Source organism: Paroedura picta, chromosome 4 (assembly GCF_049243985.1).
Source record: "Paroedura picta isolate Pp20150507F chromosome 4, Ppicta_v3.0, whole genome shotgun sequence".
In the NCBI taxonomy this organism is placed as follows: domain Eukaryota; kingdom Metazoa; phylum Chordata; class Lepidosauria; order Squamata; family Gekkonidae; genus Paroedura; species Paroedura picta.
The window spans coordinates 61,373,839-61,400,909 of NC_135372.1; the positions used below are offsets into that span (position 1 = coordinate 61,373,839).

The 27,071-nt window shown below is 39.5% G+C and overlaps 1 long non-coding RNA gene across 1 annotated transcript in view; it reads right to left on the reverse strand.

Annotated features, from left to right (window-relative positions):
- Nucleotides 1-11,185: 11,185 nt before the first annotated feature.
- The window catches only part of LOC143835461 (uncharacterized), a 60,724-nt gene continuing 44,838 nt past the window's right edge, over nt 11,186-27,071 (reverse strand). Inside the window, exon 5 of the long non-coding RNA XR_013230156.1 lies at nt 11,186-11,774. This is a non-coding gene — a long non-coding RNA (uncharacterized LOC143835461). The remainder of the gene's footprint in view (nt 11,775-27,071) is intronic.

Genomic DNA, 27,071 nt, shown 5'->3' on the forward strand with positions numbered 1-27,071 from the left:
GAGTTTGTCTGACCACTACCAGTACACATGTACCAATTTAAGAAGTTGAGAAAAATTCTGGAAAACATGGATTTTCTGTGTACATTTATGATCCCTGCAATATCTCAAAAACTAAACCCAACATTAAAAATAATTTTATCATAGTCTGGCTTGCCTGAATGCACACCTGGCCTTTTTCCTCCTTTGGTGATTGGAGGGAAGTTTAACCAGAAGAACTTGATATCCAAAAAAGTTGGATGCTATGATCTTCAGATAGCCAGTACTCTTGGAATATTCAAGATCTACTGTGTGTATATACAAAGTAGTGACTGGAAAATCCTGCAGGGAAGATAAAAGGGACAGCTATCTAGAATAGCAAGAAGAAGAAGAAGAAGAAGAAGAAGAAGAAGAAGAAGAAGAAGAAGAAGAGTTGGTTCTTATATGCTGCTTTTTTCTACCTGAAGGAGTCTCAAAGTGGCTTACAGTCGCCTTCCCTTTCATCTCCCCACAACAGACACCCTGTGAGGTGGGTGAGGCTGAGAGAGCCCTGATATCACTGCTCGGTCAGAACAGTTTTATCAGTGCCATGGTAAGCCCAAGGTCACCCAGCTGGCTGCATGTGGGGGAGTTCAGAATCAAACCCGGCATGCCAGATTAGAAGTCTGCACTCCTAACAACTACACCAAACTGGTTAGGGAGCTTCCCCTATTTAAAATAATCTTTGTTGCCTCTGATTGGTTCATTCAGGTTTTCCCCTGCTCTTCTGACAACAGTGAGTTTGTCCTTTTCCTCTCTCCAGCTAGGGTGGACAGACAGGGGTCTATCTCTTTTCTTTGCTATACTTTTTGTTATCTTATTCAATAAATCTATTTTGTTCTTAACTAGAAGGTGCTCAGCTTTTATCAACAAATACAAGGTCCACTGTTCTGGATTCTCACTCAGTTGGATGGCAAGCACATCTGTGGGGCAGAGTGGTACAAGTTCCCATTAACAGTTCAGACCAAGGCTTCCCATCACATCTCCCAGTCTGTAAAATCATGACCTGATCCTGCCATCCCAGTGCAGAGGATGATGCTCATCCAATGCACAATGCTATGAACCATAATCCACACCATTGTACACTGACTTTCTTGGGTGGAAGAAAAAGGAGTCAGATCTATAAGGAGGTCAAATGGGGCCCTAATGGCTGGAAACGTCTAGTGATTATGGGAGGGGAGCTCAAATTCAACCACTGGGATCATCACTCCTGTGCAACAGGAATATGGCCAAAGTCTACCTGGGGGATTTCCCAGGGCAATCTGGTCAAAACTGTGTAATGTTAATGGACTGGAACCATGTAAGGAGGGTCTCACCAATGTGGATGAGGAGAAGACCTGACTTGTGAGGACTGTGGGCTAGGTACTCCCTTCTAGCCTGAACTAGACATGGCTGATCCACAGGGGCAGGTTGGAGATGTGTCTTGGCCTCATGGTCCATCTTAGACCACTACAAGACCAGACAGATCCCTGACCAAAATGTGACCATGTCTCAGTGTTGGAGGGCCTGATTTGAATAGTCCCATCACAAGGTAGAGACTAATTTGCTGCTGAAGCTCCATGGAACGTGAGTGTGAAGATGGTCAGAAACCATGCAACCTCAAAAATCCAACCCAAATATCACTTAAAGCCACCTCAGCAGCTCCTTACAGATTGTAATAGTGATAGGCTTGAGATGTGTTTTTCCAGCCCTTGATGGCCGCTTCCCAATCACAATTATAATAACTTATAATGTCAAGGTCAGACTCTGAGACTTCACCATCTCCATTTTAAGTGACAACTGAAATTTGCCTGCTTTATCCCAAAAGCCAGGCTCTGAGAAAAGGATCCTTCCAGTCTCTTTCTAAAAGCTGAGACAGAGATCTGACTTACTCTCAAAAGCAGGTTCTTCAAAATACAAAGATGCTTGACCCAGGACCTCCCAGTCTAATGCTCTGGATACACAAACCCTATTTGACCAGAACTGACAGTGTAACATTTTTTTTTCACTTTCACTCCTCCCCTTCCATCTGGCTCCTTCAGCCATCCATGTGCCTTCATTGGCTGTTATTGACACACCAAATGGATAAAGGAAAAATCATGTACACTACCATAAGCTCCTTGGAGGAAAATGGGATTCAAGTGTGTGAATGGATGAATGGATGGCAGGAAGCAATGACTATTATGCCTTGAAGCCTCCGTTGCACCAAACTAGAGAGTTATGAAGGAAGACATGTTTGAAGGAAAGTGTGAAATTCAGCCTTTGTATGTTTCTCAAAGTGCAAGAAGATAAAGTGTGACTCTGTTGCTCTGACTTTTCCAGCACTTTCCACACCATGAAGAACCACCATCAGTTGATCACTGTTCCTCTAATGTCAGCTTTTATTAAATCTTCTTGTATTTTCCCCCCAGAACTTCCCATCAGTCCAGAGTACTTCTGAGAATTAAGACATGACAAAGAACATGGATCTCTGTCAGCTTGTAAAAGGTACATTGCATATACACTTCTTAACAATTTGGGTCAGAGCCACACAGGAGAGGAAGACCAAATTTAATTACAGTTGAATTATTTATTTAATTAATTAAACAATCCTATGCAGTCTTTCCAACCAATAAAAGGTCCCCAAAATTCAAGAGAAATTCTCTTTTAAAGAGAAAAAGACAGGTTTAAAAGACTTATCCTTTCCCAAGTTAAAATGCTAAGGTAAATATCAGCAGCCTGGTTTTGATTAGCAAAACAAAGTGAAGGTTGAAAAGCATTATCAATGTATTCTTCTTGCATGGTCCCAATTCAAATAGCAAGTATGCATGCAATTTACCTTTTATAGGCTTATGGTGGTTTGTGATCTTTGGTCCTAAGTAAGGTTTGATTTCCTTGGGTAAAGCATCACGTGGCTCAAGTAATAGACATTACAAGGAAACCGAATGATCCTTTTTTTCAATAAAGTTTTTGTTTCACAGAATTATGGATTAGCAAAGGGGAAATTAGAAACACAATAAGGCTGCCCATCCTAGTTCATAACGGCTTCCATTTCTGCCAGTACATCAAAACCTTTGTCAGGGTGATGATCCAAAGTACTCCATATTCCCTTTCTTTGATCTCTCCTTAAGAGTACTGAGATGAATAGGTCCTCATACAGTCTAAGGTCTAAAATGCTGAAACTCAAAACTCTTTCCTCAATATTATTGCCTGCTGAAATATAACTTCACTTTTTGTCCACTCAGCAAATTCATCATTGGATGGAATTGTCTGTCTCTAAGAAAAAACATTTCTTCTTTGGTGTCCAGGCAAGATGAGCCAAAACCACCAATGCTAAAGATTCTTGAAAACCCTTACACTGACTATGGTGCCTCTGTGCTTCTAAAAACTGTCTGCGAGACTGCAAAGCACAATGCTCTGCTTGTATATACACTTAGCTTTTGTTCCTACAATCCTCTGGCCCCTGCATATGCAAAAGTCTGAATTTCCTGTTGGCTCTGAGGTGAGATTTATAACTTTTATTAAGGTTGCTTTTCATTGTGAAAGTATTGGGCAAAGAGCCTACAGGCTTTTCCCTCCTTTTCCTTTTTTTCATGGACTGCATAAGTATTTTGTTTTTTAAGAATGTAATTGCCTGAATTTACCAGAAGAGGTTAAGGCTACAATCTGTTGCAATATCATTAGCTCCCAGACTGCCAGGTCCTCGGACTGCTCTGAGGGTCCAGACATCTCCAGATAGGCTTTGACCTGTTGAGTTGCCACAGATTTCTGAGGGGGTATCTTCCCTTTCTAAACTAACCAAGAAGAGTCAGGGGTCATTATCAGATACAATGCAATATTTCATTTTTTTGTTGCTACTCTTGGCCTTTTAGAAGTATAATTGTCTTGTGGAACATTGTTGAAGGTAGAATTGCCCTGAATTTCACAGAAAACAAAAATTCATAGTAAACTTTTCTGCTTGAGAAAAATATCTCAGAAACTTAACAGGGTGGATGCCTGTTACTTGAAAAGAGCAGGATATTGAGAACTTCACTGGATTCTGAATATTCTCTTCATCTCAAGTTTAAATTAGTGATTTTTTCAGTTATATGTACATATTCTCCAGTGAAATTCATTATTATTTTATTATTATTATTTTTATTTCCCGCCATTCCCTTGCAGCTCGTGGTAGGTTACAGTGTCTTACAACCCTGTTAAAACCCAATTAAAGGACATAAAAATACCCCCAACACTGCAAAAAAATAATAAAAGATCCCAACTCCCACCCCCACTACTAGCGGGGTGGAGAAGGAGGTCCCGACAATATTCACTACAAAACCCCGGGGGCGGAGGGTGGTAGATCTGTCATATTTTATTCTCTCATACAGCCACGTCTTCTTCTTAGTTTATAAACTATATAACATGTTGATTCTTAAGAAAATCAACTGTGACTAATGTGATATATAGATGAGAAGGGAGTACCATATTGTATGGAGGATCACCACAATAAGAAGTAATGGATATGTTCTCATATGTTGCCCCCCTTCTTCTTCCCTCCCTCAGAGGTAAGATTTCCTTTTCCTTTACTGACTGAGCCACCCTAGTAATGTATTTTCTTCTTTGTTGAAGAACTCTGGCTGTCACAGTATACTATTTTAGCTTTCAGTTTAGCTCTGGAGCCCACTTTAACTTAAACAACATAAATGGCACTCGAGGCATTCTGAAATTCAAAATTAAAATATTTTATATAACTCTTTTTAACTGACTCTTAAGATCTCTAAAGTCAGTTTCTAACTATACCAGACCAGGGAACTCTGTAGTCTTCAAAGCTAACTCCTTGTTTGACTGGATAGGTTAATTATCGTCTCTCTCTCTAAAAGATCTATCCCCTTTTCTTAGCCCAAATGAGAGTCTTCGCCTACTTCCCAAACTTCCTTGACATCTTTTCCCCTGTTCTCTGTCTGTGTTAAGCTGATCTCAGCTAAGGCTGAAATCAGACTCAACTCAATCAAGGCAGAAATCTGACCGACTCCTCAGCATGTAGCTCTCAAGTCTATCTCTGCTCTGCTGATGCTAAGCAATCTTGTCACTAAATGTCTGTTTCTGTGAAGAATTAACCCTTCACAGTACTTTAGTTGTTTGTACAGCACTTCTAAAAGTGCAGTCTGTCATGGTGTGACATTGATCCTTTCTTCACATTTACCCTCATGAAGAAGAACCCCCCAAAACCTTCTTTCCTCACAGGTAATAGAAATGTACAATGCTGAAGATTCTCTGGTTAATCTACTAGGGAATTTTCCCTCATGTCCATTATATAAGGCAGAGAAGAACAAGGAGCTACAAAAGAAGTGACTGCATTCTTCAGAAGAGTACTGTAATATAATACAGTAAAGTTTGAGTTTTCAAACACTATAAAGATAAGCATGAGGACTGAATACACAAACTCACATTATTCCATTGGAAAACTAATGAAAATATTTTAAAGATCTCTCAAAGAAGAGGGCACCAGATTAATGTGCTAGCATTTGGTAACTATTTATGATATTGAACATCTGCTGCCCTAATAATAATAAACTGGAGGCCCATAAGGAACAGTGAGAAAGACAGAATTCCTCTCTCTACCCAAATATCCCTTTCCTGGACACTATCAGGGGCCTGAGCAAGCCAATTTACCTACCTTCCTCTGTTTTATGTCTTTCCCTTTAATCTGACATCAAATTGCTCTCAAAATTCCAATGGCAATGAACATACTCTGCTGCCTTTAGGATAGGAAAAAAATAAAACAAAGGTTGTAAGGAGAACTAAGGAGAACTCTGAACTTGTAGAAACTTCTTCTGTTTCCTCCATGAAAAGCCCTGGATCTCATGAAGTTTAATATCTAAGCAAATGGCAATGATAGTTCTGGAGGTTTGCAATACTAAAACATCAGAATCCTATGACACCCTAAAGTTTAAAGTTATTGTGACATGAAATTTTATAGGTTGAAAGATCTGGCCTATAAAATTTCATATGATACCATATTTGTGAAGTCTAAGTTAAGTGATTCTATGTCCTGGAAAATAAAATATGTGCTCATTTTGTCATAGAGATCAATACTGAACTTAGACCATGTTTATAAACTTTTAGATTTCACAGGACTTGAATATTTTTGCTTTTGAAATTATACCAATAATACATTTTAGCCATGCATGGAAGATCCAATAGATGACATTATAGTCATGTATACTAGTCAGACAAAAATTAATAGCAAATGTACTATGGAAATTTACTAATGTATGATGTAGCCATTATTGCAGCTGAAGAATAAATTGGAATATTTTGGTGCATTTAAACTAATCCCACCACTTTTAAGTCCATTTGCTAAAATTATAAATAGGGGGGTATCTTTTCTAAACAAAAGATATGTAAATGCTGTATCATGATTTAAATTACGATAAAAACTGAATCACAAAAAGGCATTATCATGTTTAAAAAATGTAAAAGTATATTGCTTTACAAGTCTATAATGGTAATGTGATGTTGATGTAGTTAAAGATGTCAGAAGGGAGACAATGACCTTAAAAGTTTAACCCAGCAGACACATTAATATTGATTGATTTTAAGACATTGAATAGCAAGACTATATCTATATATATCCTGAATATTGAATTGCTGGAAAATTTGAGAGACAGCATAGGGTATTTCAGTCATCTAATGGTTTAGACCCTAATAGCAGAGACATTTTTTAAACACAGACCTTTGTATTATATGAAATTGAATAATGGTTTACAGTAAATTTATCAGACTGTAAACCTATTTCTCATAAAAATCAGTGATATTTGACAAAGCTGGGAGATTATTCTTGGTAAACCACAGGTGTACTGCTTTCCCATGAAATGCCACACAAATGCAAACTTACTTGGTTGAAGAAAACTTTGCAATTAATTTATATAGGCACTTGACCTTGTATATACAAAAAATTACTTTCAAACTGCCTCAGGTGAATCAATGTATAAAATAAATATGCCAAAAAGGAGGATCTTCTGGCAGGTTTAAAATAATGGACAATGGTAATTATTATAAAGTTTAAAAATCCCAAAGCTATTAATTCTCATAAGTGAGCCATAAACAGTGAGACCAAGTAGGAAACATTTCTCCAAATAATAAAACTGATTTTGAATAATATGTTCTGACAAAGACAATGGTTTGTATCCCACCAACTTTTTTGAAACACAGAATGGAGTTCCATCACTGGAACCTGTGATTTTCACTAATTCATTCTTTGTTCCTTTGCTGTTCCTGAAGGTCTTCTGACCAACCAGTAATCAAATTTGAAGGCCTCAGTAGGTTGGCTACAGCAGGAGATGAAGTTGGAAGTCTCTCTACATGAGTGGATCTCATTGGATACAAGCAAGTCTGTTTTATCTATAGTTATTAAGGTTAACATTAGAGTAGCAGAAAACTGGAAGATATGAATGTGTGAAAATTATCACAGGTTACCTTGGTATCAATATCAGAACACCATAGAAATATTTTCCACATATTAACAGTCTGTTCAACCAGTGATAGTCAGTTTTCAGTGGTCTCCCCAAGTGTCAAACAAATGTTAGTATGCATTTCACCATCTTGGAAGGGTGCCTGCCATTCCTCCGAGGAACCCAGGATGCCATACATGAGGTAATATATTTTTATCTTCACTGTTGTTCTGTGAGATAGGCAGGAATTTGTGCAAGGCAACTCAGTCTCATGTCTGAATAGGAGTTTGAAGTTTAAAACCTGCTCCCTCACTTCATGCCCAATCCCCTGTCCACAGTGAGAATGTATGAAGTGAGAATGTATGAAGAATCAGCATATTTTGCCTTCTTTCAGTTCCCTTGTATTAATTTACAATTATAGAAAATTATGCCATGTAGAATAATGTTCCTAAGAAAGCACTGTTAAAAGGCCTTGAGGGCAGGCCATAAAGGACTCTGGCTTTATTTGACACTGGGCATTCGTTATACAACCAAGTTATGGTTTTGTGTGACTAAATGTGCTTGAAGCATGTCATAGCAGAACAATTGGCATGTGACTGACAGCCAATTTAACTCTCCCCCCTTGCCAACACTAAAATCCGAACATCAGTATAAGGTACAATTATTAAGCTGGGCTCAAATAGTATTTTTGCAGATACCAATGCAAAAATTATTTGGATTTTGCCAGAGCTAATATAATCCCAAATATTTAATTTTCATTCAAATTTTCATTAATTTCACTTTCCCAGATTATTCTGTGTGCAGAAACTAGACTAGAGTGGATTCAGTGTATAATCTGAGCCCTGTAGATATGGAACACAAACAGTGATTTCTCTTACCTGGGGAGTAGGCCATCTATGATGAAGCTATGGAACTGGACGTGAATTTCTCACTCATTATTTACTAACTGGCGAAAAGGTTTCCAAATAGCCTAATTAGTCAACAAATAAGATAATGCAAATCTTTCAGGGCTGATAGTTTTAAATCTGATACGGAAACTTATTTCTGGAGCCTGGGCTCCATCAGACAGGTAAACTCTGGAATGCTACCAAAGTGAAGGTAGTCAAGGATTGATTTATTTCCTTTTTACTCTAAATCTCATTTCAGAGGATGATTAACAGAGGGAGATATGTAAATGGTAAAATCTCGATCAAGAGAGCTGCTGTCAGGATATCATCTAGATAAATTAGAAAATGAGTGTTCGAGTTTCTGTAAAAGAAGACTAATGACATTAAGTCTAGATGAAATAGAAAGGCTACAGTGCACAGGCTGAAAATCATAAAACTACCAGCTTTCTTGTTCTGCCAGTAAATCCTCAGGAACATTTTTGTACAAGAAACATACCCAAAATGTTCCAGAATAATATTTTTCACTTGTTGGCTGGCTTTGAAATCTTTGGGATGCTGTGACCAGTAACCCTTGGCTGAAATAAAATGTTTCTACATAGAAACCTTGTTGAAAAATTACTCTCTAACAAAAGCATCATAAAAAGAAATAAATCTAAAGCTAAATTCAAACCCATTTAAGGGTTTCTATCTAGGTTAAAATATGCAACACATTTATTTATTACTTATTTAAATCTCGAGTTAGGTACAAAGTTGCTTTTCAGCAAGTGGAAGGTTTTCAATTTCAGAGGACTTTCTACAGCATCATTTCCTTCAGCTGCAACACATCATTTCTCAATTGGTCCCAACCTTCAGGAGCAGCTTTTTGAGATAATATTGGAAGTAGCAGAAAACACAGAGAAGAAAGAAAAATGAATGTGATGGTGGTGGTGGGGTTCTGCTCACAATTTCTTATATCCAACCCCCAAGCTTGATTAGAAGCAGCATACTTTTCAAAATTCTCAACCCTCAATTTGTGGACTGTTAACACTCTTCCCCCAAGAGTTTCTCTTCACAGGTTCTGTTGCCATAGTACTGGTTGCAACAGTAGCTGAGATTACCCTCCGTGGCAACTGGAAGTAAGACATAGATGGAAGTCTTTCTTGCTTTCTCGCTGGTACTTGGAATGCTGCAGTCCAGCACTTGGAACACTGGGACACTTCTTCTCAGGGTGCTTAACACTAGTTCTCCAGTTTGCATTAAAATTCAAACCAAGGAGTTGTAATTCTTGCCTTATGTAGATGTAAGAATTATGTGCTGGCAAGGATAATTTTCAAGACAATACAAACTTCTGTGACATTATATTTATATGTTGCTTTTCCTGCACTGAAAGCAGCTCACAAATGAACATAAGAAAAATATAATACATAAACTAAAACAGAACTAAAACAATTCAATGAATCACAGTTTAAGCTATTTTAAACTAAATCACATCTCAGCAGCCCCTAAAAACTAAATCAATAATAAATCAATAAATCAATCTGGAATGCAACAACTATTAGAAACAGATCACTTATACAGGCCATATAAAGGCCAGAAAGGAAAAAGAAAATTCTAACATCAATAATAAGGCTAATGGAATCTCTCAAGGGAGTGTGCGCTGGTGGGTGAGAGAAAGTCCTACACATTCATAGGTTATTACAGTTGACTTGCAAAGGGGACAGTCTGGGCTAAGAGAATACATGGACACAAACTTAGTTGGCTAAACAAAGGCCACAGCTTTTATTAACTGTAACCATCAGGAGTGTTGGCAAGGCAGGGGATAGGGAGCCTGTCTGTAGTCAGCCAACTACAACTACTCCCTGCTAACAGTGGTTTCCTTAGAGCCTGCACTGGTTTCCAGCTGGGAACATGTCCCATCTTGTGCCACTGTCTTCCCTAACCTGGGGAGTGCCCACCTAGGATGCCAGAGGGGGCACAAACCTCCACTAGTCCCATCCCAGGTCACCTGGCCCTGTGAGCTTTGTGACTCCCCAGCTGGGGCCTTGCAGGACAAGCTCCCCTTCAAATATGCTTCTTTCCCTGCCAATCTGCAAGTTGGGCTAATTAACAGAAACCCAAAACCAAGCTGTAGCATGTATAAACTGGCCAACTATTCCATAACCTTATCCTAGAGGGTTGGAAGCTGCTCCAGTGGCATTGCCTGGCAAAAGAGGCCAGGCTGAGCAGATGGCGCCTTATAAGCTGCATGTCATTTCTTTCCCAGCCAATCCCAGGGGCCATGCTCACAGCAATGATCCCACCATGTACACCCTGGGACTGCTTGCTACCGCATCTTCTCTATCCACTCCCTTGCTTCATCAACAGGACTCCCCGAGTAAGTCAGGGCCACTATTTATTTATGCTAAAATCAAATTTAAAGCAAATGCTAAGGATCTCCTTCATGAGAAGCATCTAAAGAATTATGAGGAACACCAACAACCTGTCATAGGACTAGTTATTTAAGAAATAAATAAATAGTAACATTTGGCAAGGGAATTTCATGTATTTCAATGATTTCAAAGTGTCCAAACAATCTACTTCTGAGATTTATAGTGAACTACACTGAAGAACAATGGTGTTTAAAGCACGTAGTTCTTCTTAGGATTGCACTGTAACTGTTCCATTCTGTGCAGAGTGCTCACACTAGAGTAACTGTATATAATTAGTCTCTAAGAATACTTACAAGGAAGTAAGTCACAAAGAACACAATGGCATTTTTGAGTATAGATATTTACGAATGCACCACTTGCCTACATGGTCAGATATCTGTGCAGCCTTTTCATGGCTGAGGCATAACCATAATCAATCGTCTATTATTATGTGAACCAGCCTGGACAAATCCTGGTTTGAAGAAAATAATTTGTGACCTGGACATAAGGAAACAGAAGTCTTTAATTACCAAGTCATCCAGGAAGGGTAAAGGAAAGAGAGAAAATACAGGAGTTTGAAGACTGCCAATCTCCCTCACATAATGACAAATCATGGTTTGTTGTTATTAAAAATGGATTTGCTTGTAGCATACCTATTTAGATTTCATTTCTACGTTGTGAGAAACAACTCAGCAAGTATTCATTGTTGCACTAGTTCATGTTTCCTCTTGCCTGATTTCTCCCTTTAAAATTCACAAATTTTCCCATGGTACGCTTCCACCAGTTGCTTATGAAGGATATGAAAGCTTTGTTTAAAAATGGATTACAAATAGTGTAAAAGAGGGGAGGGAAAAATCCTCAATTGCCATGAAAGTAAGGTACACAAGGACAATCTATGAAATCCAAAAGAAACAAAAATATTGTCTCATCTGTAGTTGCTGTATCTGGACCTTGCTTCCAAGAAAAGCATGCAAATAGTTGTGCCTATATAACTTCCCTGTAAATTCCAGGATAGAGCTGAGCCATTCAGAGCAACAGAGTATGGGGTTTTTGATAAGCAGTTTGGAAGGCAGCCTTCTTCTGAAGCAAGCCATCTATGAGGGAAATGAAAGAGGGAAGAGGAACTGTAAAATAGAAAGCTCAATCAAGCAGCTTTAAGCAACCCCCCCCTCCAATAACTTGTGTTTTAACCTGGCCTTACAACTATAAATAAAATTCGGTGAGCTTAAAAAAAAATACTTTAGCTGTCTTTTGCCCAGCAGGTGTGCTGCACTTTAGATAAATAAGGGCTTCTAGTCTGCAGGGCTGTCAGTCTGCAAGTTCTACAAGTTCTGTACTCAGTTAATTTTTTCTTTAAAAAGGAATATTGGACAGTGCAAATGGCACTCCGCACACAGATTGCTTTACACGTCTTCAAAGCACCTTGCAAATATTAGGTAGGTGTTTTGTCTTATGAGTACAGCGGCTGCTAATCTGTCCTTAACTGGAAAAGAGATGGATATCTAAGACTAGATGTTTCTGCAGTCTCCATGATAGAGAATTATAACCAAGTTTGGAAAATAGAGAAGCCACACACATATATATATTTTAAAAGTTATATATATATATATATATATATATATATATATATAGCAATATATATAGCAATATATATATATATATATATGTTGGTTCAGTTTCTGGTGGAGCCACTGAACAGCCTAAGGAAGAGTTACTTGAGTGGAGAACAGCTCCTTGGGCTGAAGGAAAACTTCAAACTTTGATCAGTGGTGTGCTCATATACAGGCTACCACTGTTATGGTTGTTTAAATTTTGTCCTCAGACCTAGCAAAGTGCTACTTGCTGCTCTTTGAATTGATAGATGAGGTTCATAGTTAACTAATCTTCTCCTCCAACATAATATCTTCCTCCACACTAACTTTGAGAATCAAATGCCTTCAGAAACTATAGCTATGAGGTCTGGTATTCAACTGCTTCATGAACATCCATTAACTCATAAATACAAATATTTAAAGCAATCACTTGATATGGGTTCCAGCAATAGGAAAGTTTTAATATTTTGTTAGGAAAGATATTCTGCAAAGACAATCATTGCTGAATGGCTTCTGCCCTTAGAGTGTGATGGCTGCTATCTTCCTGACTTCGGAGGAAAGTTTGAAAATAAATGATATCTTATATTAGTTCAGTCAATCAAAAAAGGTGGAACTTTTCATAATGGAACTAGAATGTCATATTTTAACAATGTATTTAGATATAGGTACCATACAACAATTAACAACATGCATTTGGGAATGTTCATTTGTCAGTTTTTTTTTCCAATATGATGTAAGCTTTACATGATGAATAGCCCAATCTTGCGAAGGCAAACTAGTCAGATAAGAACACTTTAGAATGAACATGTTGTTGTGAATATTAAGTGATAACATTAATACAGTTAATGGAGAAAGTCATCCCGCCCAGATATGACATTTTTGTCATCTGCAGAAGAAAGAGGCCATTTACATTGGAGTTTCTGTCATCGCTTTACAAAAAAAAAAAATCTGTGTTACTAATCAGACTGTTTGAGGGCCTGACCAGATGCAGTTATTTACATGTAACTTGGAAGTGGCATATCCATCTTGTTAGGGCTTTTTGTATGGAGGGTGTTGCTTCTCTAGTATAAAAGAAAACAAGGTGTGATTCTCCTACTTGGTCAGAAGACAGTACGGAAACTTTTAAAATCCCTTTGTGAGATGAGGAGAGAGAAGCTAGCAAGGAGGGGGATGGAATGGCCCCTCTTGGACCTGCAATCTCAGGGTGGTTTATAGCATTTAATAAATACATCCAGATTAAAATAATTAAAACAATTAAAACACAACCAACAATTGCTATTCTTCTCATTAGGAAACAGATGGAAAGAGCCATCTGGATTGCAGCAGAGGAGGCCCTTGATGTGAATATGCACGCTTGTGTGAACTGGTCTCAACCATAAGCCTGGTGGAAGAGATTCATCTTGCAGGCCCAATGGAACTGTGATGTTCTCAAGAAGCTCGTCCTACTAACCAGGAGGCAGATTTGACAACAGAATGGTTGGCATGGTCCAAACATGTCACATGACACTTGCCCACCTTTAGGGACCTTCTCCAAGGGGGCCTGCTTCAAGGTGGCTAAGGCTAGGGCTTATCAGTATAGGCCTTGTGGAATTGATGGGCCAGCTTGGGGATGGCAATGACCCACACCCACCCACTCATTGTCAGTGCACATTGCACATTCCCCTGCCACCAATGTGAAGTTTTCTCTTAGAATTATACAGTTGCTTGTATAAATATAAGAAGCTTCTTTATACCAAGCCAGAACATAGGTCCCTCTAAGTTGAATATTGTATACTTGGACTGGCAACAATTCTTCAGGGCAGAGAAAAGTTTTTCTTAATATATGTTCCCTGAGACCCTTGACTTGGAGATTCCATGGTAGGCGGGGTAATTTCTATGTACTACCAGTGGCAGTAGAGACAGCATAGACATTCTTTTTAGCATGAGTTAGTCCCCTAATTGGTATCCATCTTATCAAGCAGAACTCATTGTGAGAAGAGTGGCCCTCTTGGTGCGAGGCGCTTTTTTTTTTGTCTGAAATAAGTGTATGGCAGCAACAAGCCTACTGTTCTGTCATACACAGAATGTTAATTCTATGAGCCATTTTTAAACCATGGTTGTATGCGCACAGTCTGGCAGCTGGATCAGAAAAGATGTCACATCTAAAGCATTAGTTTGCATGTTCAGTTCATCAACCTACTAAAGATATGTATGCTGATCCCCTAGCTGGATCAGAGTAAAAGATTTCCAGAAGTTTGCAAAAACAAGAGTGTTGTTTTTGTGCACAACCTTTGAATGGGGATACTTTGTACATGGATCTCATTGGGCAGGGGGAAAGTCCCTGGTAATTAGCATAGCAGACAGCATTTAAATTGCAGTCATACATGTCACAGGAGAATAGAAATGACTTGAACTGTATTTCTAGATTTTTTTCTAGCTGTCATTTGTTCCATTATTCTTTCCAGCACCACATGGTTTAGTTTGCCTACACATCTTCCCAGTACAATGGCTAGCAACCGGCTTCAGAAAATTACCCATTAAAATTTTATCCATTTTGAGATATCATGAGGAAATGCCATCGCAAAATTAGATTTTTTCTTTGACATCAGGCGCCCACTCAGCAATCCAATCCCATGTGTTTCTACTGAGACATTATGTTTTGATATAATTTTGGGCAGAAACATTTTAAAATGAAACAATTGAATTTTCTAGATGGTCTCAGGGACCACTTAGCTTAAGAGAATACACTTCAAAATCAAAAGCCTTTCAATCATTTGAAATATTATTTGGATGGTATTTGCTTTATTGTGCAGTAGCAGTTTGAATTTGTATTGAATGTTTGACTGGCTCATGCTCACATAGATGATGTATGAAATGATTATTTCTTATTTTTCTAGTGTTTGCATTGTAGGTGACATCTAGCTGATAGGAACCTGTAGATATGGGACACATAATGAATGCTCCTGGTACCATAGCATCCTATTTTATCAAAAGGTTTAAGGTTAGCCTGGATTTGTTTAACAGACAACGTGGTACAGCAAAATAGGAACCGCTTAGAAAATGGGGAGGGGGAGGCAAAAGCTAAGCAGTAGAAGCAATCTACTAAGTATTACTGCTTCATTGCTGGCATTGTTACAATGGAAGAAACTGGATAAGATCTGACTGGCAGCACCCGATTAAGACTTGGGCTGAGTTTGTTTGTCCTGTCTTTTCAGGTATTTGGCCTAAATGTGGCCAGAGGTATAATGCAAAGGGAAATCTCTAAAGATATTTACTCTTATCCTGTGCCTGAAACTTAGAGCAATGGATCCAGAACATGCCAAAGATTTGGAATATTCTTACTTATGTAATTCCTTTTGTTTAAATTATAGTTTGTAAGCAGATTATTTTTTTGATATGACTGCACTATCAAGTAATGAACTGCATGTGCAAACACTTCAAATAGATTTTTTTTACAAACCTATCTCCTCTCAAACATCACAATACACACATATGATGTGTTGAGTATAGATGTTATATTTGCTATAGGGCCTAGCAGCTGTTTCAGTAAGTGGAGCTCATAATGTGAGTGGAGACAAAATTAATTTCTTGGCTTCTTGATCATGGTAACTATGGGTATGGATTGATAGTGAAAAAATTTATTGTGTGATGAACTCAACCTGTATTTGGTTTTATGATGGGCCTGGAGTGGGTGGAAAGGAAAGTGTCCCTGATCATAAAAATCCTTGCTGGCCAAGGCTTGTCACATGTGTTAGTGACTGAAGTCCAGATCTGGTTAGATATATTCAATTCCAAAAGCCAAGCCTAGTCAATACCAGGAGCAGGTCATCAGCAGGAGGGAAGGGCAAGGTGCCAATAGGCAAGACACAGGGTGGGTGGAAAAGCAGAGCAGGTTGGAAAAGCAGGGAGCCAGGTCAAGGAGGCAGGTTTCCAGAACAGGTGGAGTGTCCCGAGAGCAAGCCAATGTCAGAACCATGAGTCAATGCAGCAGAATTTCACTAACATGAACCAAAAACCAAGTATCCAAACTGACAGGCAAGGAATGCTAACATTGCACATACAAGGCAGCCCAGGACCCAGCACCCTTTAAGTACTTCTTTTCTGTCCTCATTGACCACCCTGTAGTGCTTTCAGTTGTGCCTAGCCCTCATCAGCAAGAGGGCCCTCAGCTGCACAAGATCTCATTTGACAGCAGGCAGGCAGCCAGCCAACCAAATACTTCTCTTGCACACTGTCAAATTTTCCTACCACTGCTGTTTCCACTGCTCCAGCAAGGCCTTGGGGCTGGCCACAGATGGAGGTACGGATACTAGATCTTCTGGAAGAGGGACCGGGGACAACCTGTGGCTAGGGCCTGGTAGCTCCATTTCCAAGGGTCCAGATCCCCTCCCAACTCCTTGTTACTTCTGGCATGTCCAGAGGCACTGCACTTGACCATGCCTCCTTGTCAGCAGCCCCTTTGGACGCTTGCATGCCCTCATCCCCCGATCCTGGGGCCAGGGGCATGACAGCCAGTCTGGGTGATGTCACCTGGTTACATGTGACTTCCAGGGGCACGGTAGGGAGATGTGGCCTGCTGACATCACTTCCAGGGTTTCTCAAAGCCTGAAGAATGTTTCAGAGGTTTCTCAATAGTAAAAAGGTTGAGAAAGGCTGTCATAGAGGATATGATCAATAGCTTCACCAAGTGGAGCTAGGACTATATAGGAGGGACTTTAGAAAATCTGAAGACCAAATTATATATATTGGAGAATTAAAACTCCACAAAATAATGGAAACAACACTTGTAGCTTTAGGAAAAGAATGGCCACTTAATGTCATTTTGGAGATTGCTAGGCAGCCACAGCAATATTGCTGAGCTTGCCAAACTTTGTGACGAAAAGCCATGGGAAACAGAATGAGTGCATCTGGAGGTCAAAACAGCCTTGGAAAGTGCCCTATCCATTTCCTCTGCCTATCATGCTCTGATGGAGTAGGGCTGGCCAGGGACACACCCAGCAGCAGCCACTGGAGACTCAGCCACTGGAGAACTACTGGCTGCAACTGTACCATCTCAGTGGCATCTACTGTACAACTTGAGCCAGCCTGGCCCAACAGCAGTGGCCACCATACAACTCAGCCCAGCCTATCATGGGGAGGGAATGAGGGAAAACCTGAAAGCGTAAAGCAGATAAAGAAAAGGAAGAAAAGGAACAATAAAAAGGACTATAGTCAATGGAAGTTTATGATGAAATAGTGCTTGGTATATAATGAATATCTTTGGAGCTTACTAATTATAAGTGGCGAAGGCTTATGAGAGCCTGCCCAATGATGCGGCAGAGGGCGGGCTCAAGAAAGACGTGTGCAGGGTGCTGCTGCAGCAGCCAAAAACGCATGCATGGCATGAGCTGCGCCACACACAGAGGGGATGTAGGGTGGGCTTATAGTGCTGCTATAAAGGGTGCCACATGCAGAAGCCCAGCCCCCTTTTCCCTCACAGCAGCTGAGCAGAGCAGCTTCCAACCCACCCTGTTATATACTGGTTTTGCTGTGATGTTTCCGATAAAGTACATTGGCCTGGGGCGGCAGGCTTTCTTTATGTATTTGTCACAGCTGGAGGGCAGTTTTGGCATGGGATAGAACCTATTTTGGGGGAGGAGGTCTGCACATCTCTTTGGTACCCGTGTTTCCAGGGGTGGAACCGGGTTGCTCCCAGTGCACTGCTGTGGTCAGGATTCTTGTGGTCGGCTGGTCACATACACAGGCTCCCTCTCCCATGCCAGGCCAACACTCCTATGCCAATAAAGCTATGGCCTTGTTTAAGCCAGCCAAATGAGTGTATGTCATACTTAGCCCAGCATGCCCTTTAATATAATGCAGATATGGCAACCTACTACCAATGGGACTCCACAAAATGCGCTTGAAGATGTGATCAGAAAATCTCATTTTAAAGCTGGTGAAAAAACTGAAGCCACATTTACTTTAGTTCATTGGTTTCATTCAGATGAGTATCTAATAAAGAATGATTTTAAAAAACTACCATTCAAGGCCCAATCAATTTGTTTTATATCTGAAGGCAACACTTCAAGAATATAGGCAATCTGACTACTGCATTGGGAAAGAACATTGAACTGGCATGTGAATACTGTTGTTGTTAGGTGTGAAGTCGTGTCCGACCCATCGCGACCCCATGGACAATGATCTTCCAGGCCTTCCTGTCCTCTACCATTCCCCGGAGTCCATTTAAGTTTGCAGTGAATACTGTTAATTGCATACAATTAATATGCAAATAAAAATGCTATACAAGTATTTATTAATTATAATGTGCATAAAATTGAATACAGCCATCTGGCTTGTCACATATTTCTAATATTGCCTCAACACTGTCCAAGTTACACATACCAGTACAAATAAAAAGGTCGTTTAAATGGCTTTTTAATTTGTAAGTATGCATATTAGGGCCAGCGTGGTGAAGTGGTTAATCTGGAGAACAGGGCTTGATTCCTCACTTCTCCTCCAGCTGGGTGACCTTGGGTCAGTCACAGTGCCCTCAGAGCTCTTTTAGCCTCCCCTACCTCACAGGTTGTCAATTGTGGGGAGAGGAAGGGCAGGTGATTGTAAGCTACTTTGACATTTATTCGGGTAATGAAAAGCAGGGTATAAAAAAACCTGTTCTTCTTATAGGAATGTATATGCAATACAATGTATATGTGTGTGCAATGTTTGCAATATTACCACTTTGGCAAATTTTGAAATAATTTACTGGATGGAATTTGTTAAGCCTGATCTGACTAATTAGGAAATAGCAGTTGCAAGGTTGTTGTAACTGTTGCAAATATTTTTTTTTGGGGGGGGATAACTCGGGGTCAAATGAATTGTGACATCAAGAGATACATGAATAGATCTCCCACATTTTAAAAGGTAAACAGCAGCTACAGAGACTGTATAGTGTAAAGGGTTATTTTTAACTCTTTAACGTAATAACATTTTCTTAGGTGAATGAGCTCCATGACCCATTTTATTCCCAGAAGGTTGAACATGCATGTTTCTAGAGTGAATAACAACTAGGGTGGGGGTGGGTATTATATTTTGGAAAACTATTTGGGAAAAGATTAAACCCCTTCTTCTACTCTGTGGTTATGATCTGACAGAGGGCACCCACAGCTGTTTTACTACTGTAAAAAGAGCAAAAGAGTAATTCACAGGTCTCTGGATGACTAGTTCAACCTTCAACATCTCTGGCTAAGGATGTGGATTTACTGCTAATATACCTAATCCAGCCTGTGTGAGGCAGCAGATAGAAAGACTCAACCTTGATGCTTGCTCACTAGCTTTGGGACAGTCATTATCTCTCAGGGTATCCTTCATCATATGATGATTGTGGGAATATCAATGCATATGGTGTCTTGAGCTCTTTGGAGGAAGGATGGGTGTAAACATGATAAATTGATATCAAAGTACAATTCCAGAAACATAAAAACCCTGGAAAGATTGATCCAAACACAGAAGGAACTAAAAAGAGTATATTTTAAAAAGTAAACAAAGATTAAACCCAGAGAGAAACCAAAGGAGTAGGAATTCCTGAAGGACTAAAAAAGTATCCTCACGACTGGAAAAAAAAAATCTTTAGTTCCACGAGAGCTCAAGAACTATCGACCCATCTTGGACTTCACGTTTCTGGGGAAAATGGTGGAAAGGGCTGTCGCAGATAAACTATCTGCATTCCTGGAAGAAACTTCAGTCCTAGATCCATCTCAGTGGGGTTTCCAGCCTCACCATGGGGTAGACACAGTACTAGTCACCCTGACAGACAACTTCCATTTCCAGTTGGATCGAGGTGGGTTGGTACTGCTGATATTACTACCTCTCAGCAATGTTCAGTACAGTTGACCACAAGCTTTTAGCTTGCCACCTTGCTGACATCAGAATACGAGGGACAGCCCTTCAGTGGCTGATCTCCTTCCTCAGGGGTTACAGATAGAGGATAGCAATAGGATAGAGATCATCAAGATGACAACTCACTTGTGGAGTCCTATAGGGAGTGGTCCTCTATCCTATTTTATTCAACATCTTCATGCGCTCTCTTGCCCAACTAGTATGGAGATCTCCGAGGCAGCTGGAAGTTCAGGCTTGGTTGTCATAAACTAAAACAGTTCTGCAGGGCCTGCAAAAGGGAGCTCTTCCAATAGGCATTTGATCAAAATCTGCAACATCATTGGGCCCCTCAATCCCCCCGCCAGCAATCCATTTACTTGAACTCAACCATGGACCTGTTGATCAATATTTTGATAAACAGTTATCTGTCATTGTTCTTGCTATTACCACTGCTGTATTGTATTATATTTTTTCTGATGTAGAACAAGTTCAATGTATTGTTTACCTTCTATGTGAACCTCCCTGAGCTTCAGGGGAGGGCGGTATACAAATAGAATAAATAAATAATTAATAAATGGCATCACAATGGGTACATTAACTGTACCTTTAACAAACTGTAACTGTACCTTTAACAAAAAAAATTTAAGGTTCAAAAATGAAAGGATGAATCCTCCTACTTAAACAAAACAACAGAAAGGTATAAAAGTAAAAACCTTTTTCATAAGTATTGTCAAATTATATAACCATAAAATATTCAAAATCTAAAGTGCTAGTGTTCTTTAGGAGCTGGAAACCAAATAAATGGTTCATGGGAAGTAAAGAAATCATCAAGATTAAAAACTTTAAATATTTGGGTGTTACTTATCATTATAATTTTTATTGGTCAATCAATCACTTTTGAGCAATACATTTGGCCATATGCTCTGCTGCCCAAATTAAACAATTTTATTTTCTTAAAGGCAATCAATTTGTACCTGCTGCAGTAAGAATCTTTATTGCCAAATTCTCATCTCAAAAATGATATGGCATACCTATTTGGATAAAAGCATTCAACAATAATGTTGAAAAAGTCCAGGCAAATTTCTTTTGACAACTTCTGGATGCCCCAAAATGTGTGCCTTGTTCTACTATTTGCACTGAACTGGGCCAACATCTGGAAACTAAGGCCTGGATCATAACTTTAAATATTGGCTGAAAATGTATTTTAGAGATGGGCTAAGCTTTTTAATTTCTCATTCTAAAATGATTCTTACTATGCCAACTGGTTCTCTGTTATTGAGTCTAAAATTGCCCAAATTAGATTGTCAATTGGTTTTTTTTTACTTTCAAATGAATGAGCCATATTTTGTGCTTTAAAACAGAGATCATTAGATATTGAATATTCAAATATTTTCCCCATTCAACCTCATATGTGCTCTCCTATCAACTTTGGTTTACAAATTCATCATGGAAGGATGGCCCACTGTTTCTATAATCTTGACAAGCCTTGCCAGTGCAGAGCTTTCATGATGGCTGTGATGAATGTTATCCCCTCTAAGGTGCTAGCTGGGAGATATCAGAAGGTTCCATTTCAGGAGATGTTAAGTTTATGTTCTGTAGACTTATGGGATTCAACCCAATGTATCATCCTAGACTGCCAGCTTCATGAAGTTCCTCATAAAGAACTAAGGTAAAGGTAAAGGTATCCCCTGTGCAAGCACTGAGTCATGTCTGACCCTTGGGGTGATGCCCTCTAGCGTTTTCATGGCAGACTCAATACGGGGTGGTTTGCCAGTGCCTTCCCCAGTCATGACCGTTTACCCCCCAGCAAGCTGGGTACTCATTTTACCGACCTCGGAAGGATGGAAGGCTGAGTCAACCTTGAGCCGGCTGCTGGGATCAAACTCCCAACCTCATGGGCAAAGCTTTCAGGCGGCTGCCTTACCACTCTGCACCACAAGAGGCTCTCGTAAAGAACTACTTCTCCCTATATTACGTTCTCAAGGATTTGTAAATAAGGAAAGTGCATTTCAATACTTATTAGTTTTTAGAAATGAAAATTTCACGAATTTCAGAAATGCTTTCCACAGCTGGAATACTCATATAATCCCAAAAAAGGCCTATGGGTTACATATTGTGGTAGAAAATAATAAGGTCCCAATCCAGCACTAGGCAGAAGAGTGGTGTTAAACATATTATTCCAACTGGAATGTCTCATGCACTCATTTGAGTGCTGCTTCCTGATTAAATCATTTATGTCTACCTCTGTTTATTTAAAATGAGGATAGAGTTGTACAACCTCCAATTTGTCTTTTGTGAAGTTCTTTGTAAAGGAGGGAATCGGAAAGAGCTGTGGACACTGAAATGCTTTCATAGGGAAGTTTAGAGGGGGCCAGCTGAGCTGGGAATGTGTCCAAGCCCAGTGGGACTGAGAGAAATGGAAATGGAGGAGGAAGTGTATGCAGAGACAATCTAGGGGTTAGATATAGTCCGAACTGCTGTAGGAGGATGTCATTTAAATAAGTCAGCACTCTACTCATCAACCTCAACTACTTCCCTTCCAAAACTAACAGCCCACACATCTTCAACTTCATCCTGATTAGAAAGGCACTTCTGCCGGCTCCATTTAAGGTGGGTTTTTTTTGGCAGTGTCTTATATAGCCACCCATTATGCTGTAGGCCATTTTTGTTCACATCAGCAAGAGCTCAGCTATTATTTGCACAGACCTCATGCCTCAAATGACCTAGGTCATGATGGTTTTGGTGTACATCACAGCTTGAGTCAACAGTGGAAGGACATTGCAACTTGCAGTAAAAATTATCTAAGATGCCAGGATTTCAAGGAACTGAGCTGTGAATTTCCTGTACTGAGATGACCAGCCAAAGGCTACTTCCAAAAGCAGAAATAATTTTGCATTTTTAAGTCTAGACATGAGTTCTGTAATGGTTTAGATGTAGGAATTCTTGTGCTTTCTAACTTGATCCACATTTTCTAGAGCTGTGTGAATTCTGTATTTCTTGGAAAAGTATAACAAGTAAAAAATGTTTCATTAGCTAGCATCTGATATATCTTGGTAATTTTTTTAAATGAAACCGGTCAAACCAGCTTTTTATTCACCTTTGGATCTCCCATGGAGGTTTAAGGGAAATGTATGGAATTTGTGGTGCTGATTTTACACAAAAAGTCTGACACATTGTAACCCAGGAAACGGTGATATATTAATCTTGGTTAGGATGCTTTCAGGTAGTTTGGTTTCCCTCAAGTAGCCATGAACTGGATTTGCAATTGACTCAAGGAAACCGGACTGCATCATGGCAAGACATTTAGGAATTCTATGCTAACTTTCCACAATTCTTCTTAAGATCTCATGTCTGATATTAGGACAGTGCTTGTAGCTTCAAATAAGATCTAGAACAGAGTTATTTGCATCACTTCCTGTTATGAATCTCTGTTTCTAACAGAGATGTATGATTACCCGCTGGTAAGATATATTTCTTCCTTACACCACTTACCCTTTACTTCCATTTAACTGTTTGAGTTGCTCCAGACCATATTTTCTGTGGCTTCCGTTACTGCTATGTGTTACCACCATTATGGGCATTATAATGTAACTTTTGTAAATACATGCAGCTGTGACAATAAGCAGTACTTAAATATGAAAGTACTAGTTTTTTTTAATGGTGGCCATTTTAAGATGGCAATAGTACAGAACAGATGCAGTAGAAGACCCAGAAAAGGAAGATTAGCTGTGGCAGACTTTCACTTTATATAGAGTCTACATTGTAGATTGAGAAATCATCTGCAGAGTGATTCTTTCAAGATAGGGAAAAAATAATGGACCATAAAAACACACACACAGTAGAGACCGGATCACATCTCTAGCAGTGCTTAGCCTAACAATGAATCTAACATGAGAGCAATGCAGGGTTCAGTCTCATTCTAAGCAATGTCCTTTGATTGAAGATGGCTTAACTTCTCCTTCTGTCTTTTTAGGTCTCCCATAGAGTGAAGAAATTGATTGGACCAGGCAGATCAGGTATGGTCAGTTTTCACCACTGTGTCTGAGACCCTGGGAAGCAGCTGCACTCAGGATAGGAAGACATCCCCTGCCCTGCAAAGCTCCCATTAATACATTACTTTTAGATACTTTTGCAGATCATGCCCCAGTAACATTGAGAGGCAGATGAGAATGAATTTCCATTGTTTTTCAGAAATGTATAATTTAGGAAAGAGAAATAGGAGTGGGGAAAAACAGGATCTGAGGTTGATCTGTTATAGAGTCACTGGATGCAATCTGTCCTTAATGAAACACACTTGTTGTTTCTTAAGACATACATGATAGTGATTGAATTATGACTCGGTCTCCCCCTATTATAATACAGCAACAATAATCTAGTGGCAAAGCAGACAATAAAGTTCCTTGTAGACTTCTCCGTGCAACTGGCCATTCACAAAGTACCTCTCCTTTGAGTTCTGTCTTAGTTGTTGATAAGGAATAGTGCTTCAGTCTTGGAGAAGGAGAAATTTAGCCAATTCTAGTGTGCTTTTAGCTATGCTCAGATTTCTCTGTGCCCCTAGTGGCTGCATCCAGAACTACATTTTAAAAATAAAGGGAAAGATGTTCAGCCGAATTCATCATGATGAGGCCTTCCTCAAGCTGTGACTGAAGCAGACTGCACTATTGCACAGCTCTTGGTATGCTACTGCCTGGACTAGATACATGATATATAGATTAATATGGAAAAAGGCAACTCTCAAGATATGACAGTGCCAAGTTTTATAGATCTATATCAGTACTTTGAACTGATTTGGTACCAAATTGGGAACCAGTGAAAATGGAACAAGAAGAACTGTTTTTATGCACATGCTTTTATTTTGCAATGTTGCCAGATCTACCTGTATCACTAAATGGTTACAAAATCTAACCGTGAAGTATTTCTGTGGCATACTTTGACTTGCAGGAGGGCACTTGGCTTAAATAAGATATGAACACTTATTTAAGTTGGCCGATCAAGGACACAGCTTTATTTAATCATTCATTAGGAGTTTTGGCATGGCAGGGGACAGGAGTCTACCGGTAGTCAGCTGACTACATTCCCCCAATCTTGGGCACACAGATCTCCTTGCCGCTAGTGTCCCTACCGAGGGATATGTCCCCCTTGAATGCTTAAAGGGCACAGACCTCCTCCAGTCCCATCCCAGGCCACCTGGCCCTGCAAGCACCTGCCTTCCTGCAGTTGCTTGCAGGCCCTTTGCCTCTTAGGGAAGCTTCCTGTTCTGTGAGGTTCACCATGCAGGACGGAATTCTGTCCAAAATGTGCTCCATCCCCTGCCTCCCTGTAAGCTGCGATAAATACAAGATGCATTAAAACCTTAACAAATTAACAGCTATGGCCTTAACAAAACTGGCCAACATGCTGAGGGTGGGTAGGTAGGATCCCGCCTTTCAGGTGTCACCCAGCAAAGGAGGCACATGGCACCTTATAAGTGCCACCTATTTTGCCCTGCCTCCCAGTTGTCCCTGTGTCCCCAGGCCACACTTACATGGATGCCATGGGGGGGGTATATTTCCCACCCACATGTCTTCTTCCTGTCCACTCCCCCACTTCTTCAAAGGTGACTTCTGGTACAGCCGAGCCACTCTTATTCATTATATCTGTTCACATTTGTGGGCGTATGTATGGATCTTTCCTGGTATAAAATTCTTTATTGTACCCTTTTTGTTTTCCTGCTGTTATTCTCACTTCCCTTTAATCATTTTCCTATCACATTTTTATATCCTGGATTTGGTTGTCCAGTGTCCCTTTCTCTCTTTCTTGTTCTCTAACATAGAACCTTATTGTTTTTGGTACAATAGGCAGTCCAAGCCCACAGCAGTCTTATGAAAAGCCGCAACACTAAGAGACACCACTAGTTTTTAAAATTATTGTGGAGCTATATTAAGTTACTTTCATGAAACACTGAATTTATTTATTTTATCACTAACAAGTTTAACAACAGGTCAAACAGCATTGGTTTTCTTGTTGACAATCTTGCCAATTCGGCAAAGCTGCAGGGCACTTACACACATACACAAACTGGCACATGCATGCACATACGAATACAATTTCCTTGAAAAACCAATGCAAGTATTTTATCTCCACAATATTCATGCTGTGCTGTGCCAACTTGTAGTTTAATATTAACAAGAAGATATCAACGTACTAGAAGATATCAACACACTAGTTTTATTCAGACACCTGATTTTCATTAAACAGATCTTTTCTATAAATTATTTAGGCAAAATATCATCCTTTGATTGTAAGCAGTAGCATTTTATCATTTTGCAAACTTTTCTTTCAGCTCCGAATTTCAAAAATCAAAGGCCTCATAATTAATTTCCCCCCACAAATTTTGGAAATTCAATTTCAGAGCGTTCATCTAATTTCTGATCTAAGAGGTCCCTTTACTATCATAAACAGATGGGCTTCCTGAAAGTACTGTACTACATTGGTTTTAATGATAAAATGATGGATAACTTACAAGTGAAATAACTTCAGGATCTTCATTGAAAGTCTACATAAATGTTTTTACATGGGGCTCATACATGGGACATTAGCTTATTGTGTGTTCCTTCACATGAATACTCTCCATGGCAATGGAAATTGCAAACTACATCTAATTTTTGTTACACAACATTTTGAGTTTTCAAAATTTTCTTAATTTATTTGGAGATTGAGGAGACAAACCATTGTCATACTTATTTGCTCACTGCAGAGCAAAGAGTGACCCTACTGTAGGAGGCCCTTCATAGTTACTCTGTGGACCAAAACCTGAAATTTGACTTATTGGTATTAGGTAAGGTAGCAAAACTTTTTTTCCTGAAAGGTATATGTCTATGTATTTTGATTTGATGTCCTGTTCTAATTGGCAGCTTATTTTGTAATGTCATCAAGTTAACTAAAGCTTTTCCTACCTTTTCTGATTTGAGCTACAACTCATGAACT